This window comes from Kryptolebias marmoratus, linkage group LG18, assembly GCF_001649575.2.
Source record: "Kryptolebias marmoratus isolate JLee-2015 linkage group LG18, ASM164957v2, whole genome shotgun sequence".
Lineage (NCBI taxonomy): Eukaryota > Metazoa > Chordata > Actinopteri > Cyprinodontiformes > Rivulidae > Kryptolebias > Kryptolebias marmoratus.
In genome coordinates, this window is record NC_051447.1 from 2204789 (window position 1) to 2211939 (window position 7151).

Sequence of the window (7151 nt, forward strand, 5' to 3'; positions counted from 1 at the left end):
TCAAGTGGAGTTCCCATCAGACAAGCCCCCAAACCTCCATCACCCCCCTTCCCCTCCCCCACCCCCACCTCACCCCCTGTATCCTGCCAATCAAGAGCAGCCGGTACAAGCTGCCGATGTTTCGAGCTGAGAGCTTCATCATCATGGATGGGAGCGGTAATGACTCTCTCTGAGGGGCTGTAATGGCTGTGGCTAATGGGGAAGGGTGGCAGGGAGCGGGGCCTGGGGGGGAGAGGGGCGGCTGAGGGTCCTGGGGAGGGTTGACTGCCGCTGTCACGACCAGAAACTCAAAGAACTTTTTTTTCCTTCTTAAATCTACGCTGAACGTTTCACATCGCTCAACAAGTTGGAAGGGTCTGATTGTCCACAAAACACCAAAATAAAATGTCCTAAAAGTCCCAAACCAGCGATTAGTCACGTCCCAAACTAAAAGTTAAAGCTCTGACTGAACGATGACACTGTCCACAGTGTCCCTGTCCACAGTGTCTCTGTCCACAGTGTCCCTGTCCACTACTGTCACTGTCCACCAGTGTCTCTGTCAACCTGTGGCTCTGGGGCCACATGTGGGTTTTTGTAGCCTTGACCAAAACTGACATGAAAATTTATTTTATTCATATTTTTAAATCCAAAAGAAAAGTTTAGTTTTAGCTGTTTTCTGTCCAATTCTATGCAAATATGTGAACATCTGTGACGAAATGATCCTCATAATACAAGGAGAGAAAAAAAATAATATCACCAGCAGTTTGTTAGTCTGATTAAAGATGTAAAAAAACAAAAAAACAAAAAGTAAAACCTGAAGCAGGTTGTTGATGGGAAAGAAATGAAGTGCAGTTTTAGACACATCTTAAACTACTCCAGAACGAGTCACTGACATTAAATGTTGTGCAAAAGTTATCATGGAAACAAAATCAAATTTAATAAGCAATAGTTTTTATATTTAGTGTATTTGAAACTCTTCATGACTTGTGTTGCCTTATTTAAAGCTTTAGGTGTGTTTTGTGGCTCTGGATGAGACAAGAAGCAGAAACTCGTCTGATTCTTGAGCTGGACGAGGGACACGGACAGTTTCCAACAGAACTGGTCTCTGATCGGATAAATCAGGCGGACATTAGGGTTGCTGGAATGACTTTCCCCAAAAATCACCAGAACCCAGAACTCATACTTAAATTAAAAAAATCACATCTGATTCATTTACAAAAACAAAAAAGGCTGACATATAAAAAGTAACTTCAGGGAATCAGGAGGAGACACCAGGAGCTGACCTGATCGTTGCATGAAACCAACAACAAACTGACAGAAAGCTACGAGCCAACAGACAAAACAACCAGAGGCTGAAGATAAAGAACTGCAGGTGAGTGCATGATCAGCTGCAGCTGGGAGAAGATGGGGAGCAGGTGAGGTGGGCGTGGCCTGAACGGTGGCACAGGAAACACAAGAAACAAAACAAGAACAAATCATAAAGAAAGTGAGAACAAACTGAACACAAAGATCACATGAAAAATCTAAATAAAGATCAAGAAAATCACCCAAAATCCTGACAGGATCACTGATTAAAGTTGGGTCTGAAACCAGAAAACCAACCAGGTTAAATGAACTCCACTAATTCTGCCAAGAAGAAGAAGAAGAAGAAGAAGAGCGGTCAGATATCAGCTAGAAGCTGGTTGATGGAGAAAAACAGCCCGAGGTCCAGGAGACACCTGCTGAGGGACATTTAACCAAGTCTCACTGGGTGTCTGGACATAAATGTTTAACTGTGACCATGTGATGTAGAGTCATCCTGCTCTGGGAAAGAATGGTCTAAATAAATCCTTCATGAAGGAACCTTCCTGATGGAACCTTCCTGATGGAACCTTCCTGATGGATCCTTCCTGATGAAACCTCCTGTCTGCATGGACCATCAGACATGAAGATGAAGAGGAACCCTGATTGGTTGAAGGGTTCTTCTCAGCGACAGCACGAAGGAGGAACATCTGGCTGTCAGCAGAAACAAAGTGAGCTGCAATGAGAGGGACGGACAGAAGAACCAACATGTCCTCCACCACAAATTAAATTCTCTGAGATTCTGCCTCTGACCTTTGACCTCCTCTGAATTCCTCCTCTCCGGTCCGCTCCGGGGAATTCTTCTCATCTTCCCTTCAAATCCATTCTGTCTCTTTTCTCCGTCGCCTCGGATTCTGTGTTTCCCTCCCAACTGTTGCCGGCGGTCCCATGAATGCCGGGTCTGTGGACGCCGTCGGCTGAGACGTGTGAAATCGTTTCTGCTGGTTCTGAGCAGAATCTGGTAAGCAGATGTGTTGTTATGTTTGTGTGGGTGCAGGTATGAGTGTTTTCACAAGTCATAAACTGTTTTTTTTTCTTTTTATTTACTGTTTTATTGTTTGTCTGCAGAGTGAAGAATGGAAGAAATGTTGCTCGGCTTTCAGAGCGAGATTTTATGAGTTAGGACAAGGAGAGGCTTCAGAAACGATCATTTATATGACAGGCTGCAGCAGCAAGGCTGTGAGAAGCAGGCAACTAGCCTTCAGCTACTTTTAGCTAGTGTTTTGCACCTTTTAGTTTTAACTCAGTCTCAGCTGCTTCAGTAACTTTCAGTTCTCAGCATCCTCATAAAAATGTTATTTTTTCTAGTTTTTCTGTTTCCTCTCAGAAGGCCCCCCCCCCTCCACCACACACACACACACACACACACACAGCACTGGATCCTGAGCGCCTCCTAATCGCTGTTCCCTGGTTGACCTCTGACCTTCCTGAGGAGCTCTCTCACAGCGAGGATCAGCGATTAAAGGAATGATCTGAAGGCTGGGGGTCCTTCAGTGGTTCTGAGTGGACCCTGATGAGGTTTTAGGGGTCTGTTTGGGGTTACAGACGTCCTTTAAGTTCTCTTTGTTGGTCGTAAGGACTCCTGAGAAGATGTCAGGGAGTGACAGTTTATGATCTCAGCTTATCTGCTCCTCAGTGTTTGTTATTCGGAGCTTTAACAGGTTCTGGCTCAAACACTTTGCAGCTGTTGGCTTTGGAACCAGAGGAAGTGAGAGCTGAGGCCGCCCCAGGGAATCGAACCCGTCATCCTGCCGGTGTTTGGTGCCTTGCTCGGCTCACGGGGCAGAGGAAGTTAAACCCTCCACCACGTCTGTGTCGAAGCGTGTAATCCTGCTCCACAGGGAGGCTGAACATCTCAACAAGCTTCTCTTCAAAGAGCAGGAAGGAAGCAGAGGTCACGACCTCTGACCTCTGCTACAGTCACCTTTGACTCAACAGGCACAAAGTTTCATTGCTTTCTTTTGTCTTGTTATCAGGAGGGTGATCATGTAATCGCCTGGGTGTGTGAACTGTAGGAGTCAACCTGATTCAGCCTACATAAAAACGACTAAGTTTGTTAATTCGGCAGATCCGGAGTTAAAGTCTGGTGTGGTAGTAGCTGAGAGTCCTCCCCAGCAGTCTGAGGGACAGTCTGACACGTTTAACTGCTTTTATTTGGTGTTTGTTTCTTTATTTTCCACATTTTCTCAGAACTTCTGTGGGTTCTTTTCCATTTTCCATCCGTTTGTCCAACAAACATCCTGACTTCATAAACCTTCATTCAAATTTTTCTGTTTATTTAGATTTTTCTCGGCATCCTCATCCCTTTCACGACTCAATTTCTTTGTTTTCCTCCCTGCTGATACTTCTGCTTCTCCTCTGACTCATTTCTTTACTGTAGATATGTCTTTTTGTCACTTTGAAGCCCGTACGGTGAAATAAAACACCGAAAAAAAAAAGCGAAATGTGATTTCCATCCGCAGCTCGTTTGTGCTCCTTTCCTTCCTCCCGTTTCCCCGTCAAAGTCAAGCTTATTGGCTGTAATCACTTTACTACTGTTTTTGTTCCTGGTAAGTGGACTAAATATTTGGATGCTCATAAGCAAAGCAGAATAATTGAATGTGTGATTTGTGGCAGCTGGCTCGGAGTCTATGGGCTTGTCTCAGCATAATGAAAACAGCTAGCAAAGCGTTGTAAACAAAAGCAACTTGTTATGTTGCAAACCCCTTGCTGTGATTTGCTGTGTGTGGAAAACAACTAATTTTCTTGATGGTATACTGTAATCATGGCAAAGCTTTACCACGCGCTGTGCTGAGAACTGCACTGCTTATTAATACAGAGAGAGAGAGGGCGAGCGAGCGAGCGGGTCCACTCGTGGCAGAGCAGCAGTCAGGAGAGAGAACAACACACCAACCTGAATTATTATAATTATTACTTGAGTCCAGAGGGGCAGATTGGGCTGGCTGGAGGACCCGAGCCTATTTACTGCCACCACTGGAAACTTCAAATTTGGATTCCAGCACCAAGGAGTCTCGATGATTTGAGGGTACTCGTGGTTCTTTAAAATCCTACAATAATTATAATAATAAAAAATAATTACAGTAATTACAGTTTGTCAGCTCACCAGGGAGTTTCATAACTTCTGGGTGTTTAAATCAGACGAGCGGCTCCTTGAGTTTAGAGCTCGGAAAAACTACAAGAACTCACCGGTCAGTTCCACCTTTCATAAGAACAAGTTAGGACCAGGAGAATAAATAAAACAAACAAAATGGAGGACGAAGGAAGTCATCAAAACATGTGCAGCATGTTTGATTTACTAAAGTCATCAAACGAAATCCTTAAAATGTTAGAAGATCAGGATAATTGGGGCCTGAAAACTAAGAAGTTCTGCTAACGAGCTTTCATTGGTGTTTCAGGTTACCATGGTGACGTTAGTCATCAAAAACGACCCAATAAACCCCAGAGGACTGCACGCTTAAAATCCTGTTCAAACTGAAATATGAAATGATTTCTGCTCTCAGAGAGGAGACAGCAGGTTCTGATCCAACTGAAGGTAACCACCGGATTCACGACTTCAACTGGTTATCTTTTAGAGTCATTCCAATTCAAGATGGCCACCACAGCTAAACACACCATGTGGCAGGTCCCCTTCAACTTCAACTCCTTCTGGAATTTTTAAAGTTTTGTTTTTATTTTCTGATCAGGTTAGAAATAAACAACACCGAAGTTAGCTTCTGATTCCAGGAGCTCAGTAAAGGGCGATTCCACTGAATTTCCACAGGAACAGGAGAACACTTACAGCAGTGGTGTCCAGACCTGGTCCTGGTCCTGGTCCTGGTCCTGGTCCTGGTCCTGGCCCTGGCCCTGGTCCTGGAGGACCTCCATCCTGCAGGTTTCAGATGTTTCTCTGCTCCTCAGCAGCTCTGCAGGTTCTGCTAATCACTCAGTGATTCAGGTCAGGTGAGTCAGAGCAGAGAAACACCTGAAACCTGCAGGATGGAGGTCCTGCAGGACCAGGACCAGGACCAGGATCAGGACCGGACACCACTGAGTTCGACTGATCAAACCTGGACTGAATTCTTCTTTAACCACAGGCTGTCATCTGCAAAACTTTTCTTTTATTTGTGAAAGTTTAGGAGCCATTTTGGAGCTTTATTTTGACATTCGGACCAGTTTAAAAACCATGACACTGATCAGACGAATCTGCGGCTTGTGAGGCAACAGCAGTAACCACTGCACCACCACGCCGCTCCCCTCCCTCTTCTATGGACCTTTAGTTGTTCTTAATACTTTTTATTTACTTTTTATCTACTTTTCAGTTAATTTTTTTCTGAAAGGTTTTGGAACTTGTGGCTCTTTATGTTTTCTCTTCAGGATATATTTTTTATTTTTTCATCTTTATTGCAGAACATAAATTCACTTCATGAATTAAAAACAGGAGAAGGAAACAGAGGATTGAACATTAATTGACTCTCCTCTGTAATCAGCTCATCCTGTTTTCTCTCTGAAGGCCTCAGAACAACAGACTCTCCGCCTCTTTATCCCGTCGCCTTCATCTTCGTTTTGTTTTCCTCCTTCAGTCGAACAAAAGCTGCTCTCTGACTCACCCTGAGCTGACCTGCACCTGCAGGGGGAGGGAGGGGGGAGTCAAGAGTCAGAGCCGGGGGTCAGAGGTCAAGAGGAAGTCCTTTCTGTTGACAAAAAAACACTTATTATTCTTATCTAATGGAGTAGCCATCTGTCAATCAGTGAGAGAGGAGAGGGGCCAACAGGTATCACTGGCCCCTAATGCTCTGAACGCTGTCCCCCGAGGGCCGAACCTACAGAAATATGGCGGAGGGGTCCGAATCAGGTCGTGGGATTGTTTACGGTGTCCCCCCGTCCCCTGACTCGGGTGTTTAATCGAGTTTCTCTGACCCGAACACGCCCCGCCGCGCCGATAATCAGGCGTGAATTACACCTGAGCAGCAGAGTCAGACATCAGAACCAGATTCCCCTCACAGCTCAGCACCGATTACTGAGGCTCAGCTGGAAGAAGAAACAAACTTTAATCACTCGGATTCAGTCTCTTTTGATGTGAACCTGTGTTGGAATAAACGGAACAGAAAGAATTTCAATCTGATGTTTCAGTTTTCATTTTTAAACTCTACATCAGATCCTCTCCTCCTCTGTCAGCCGGGCCAGAACTCAGCTAGAATATGACAGGAAGCTGTGAAGGAGGAGGAGCTGGCGGGAGGAGGTGTCAGCCAATCAGAGCCATCGAAGTTTATGATGTCATGAGCAGCTGCCAACATGAATGTGCAACAAAAACAGAAACGATTCCAGAAATCAGCTGCTGGTTCACACGGAGCCGTTATTTATCAAACTCAGCAGATTCATTACATTCCTCACCTGGTGGAGGCTCCGCCCACTCAGCAGGTGTATTAATGGTGCTAACTCCCCAAAGCACAGCGCCATCACTGGTTCCTGAAAGTACTGCCTGGTTAACGACACACCTCGTTAACCAGGCCTGTTAAAGACACGCCCAGTTAAAGACACGCCCCTTTAACAGGGAGTGTGAATCCAGTGAAGCTTAAAACAAGCTAAAACAGTAGCTAAAAGCTAAAGAGCTCAAAACAGAAACTATAAGCTAAAATCAGTAAAACAGAAGTTAAAATCTAATCGTAGCCTCAGAAACAGAAGCTGAAGCTGGTTTCTGATCTCCATGAGGTTCTATGGGAAATATTTGTGAATAAAATTTAATATTTTAAAAAGTAGAGAAGTTACAAAAACCTAAATGCTGATTCAGCATTTCCTCTGGTAAATCCACCCATCCATCCATCCACCCACCCATCCATCCATCCATCCATCCA

General features: G+C 44.7%; 1 protein-coding gene and 1 long non-coding RNA gene across 3 annotated transcripts in view; one reads left to right on the forward strand and one right to left on the reverse strand.

The window, feature by feature from the left end:
* Nucleotides 1-5145, reverse strand: part of LOC112450010 — a 9180-nt gene extending 4035 nt beyond the window's left edge. The window contains exons 1-3 of one of the 2 annotated variants that reach the window (XR_003038573.2): nucleotides 5099-5145; nucleotides 2074-2278; nucleotides 1823-1974 (exon numbers count right to left, since the gene is read on the reverse strand). This is a non-coding gene — a long non-coding RNA (uncharacterized LOC112450010). The remainder of the gene's footprint in view (nucleotides 1-1822; nucleotides 1975-2073; nucleotides 2279-5098) is intronic. The other variant, XR_005234406.1, reaches the window with a different exon arrangement.
* Nucleotides 1-7151, forward strand: part of szt2 (SZT2 subunit of KICSTOR complex) — a 321741-nt gene that overhangs the window by 34094 nt on the left and 280496 nt on the right. The gene's annotated exons all lie outside the window — the stretch shown is intronic.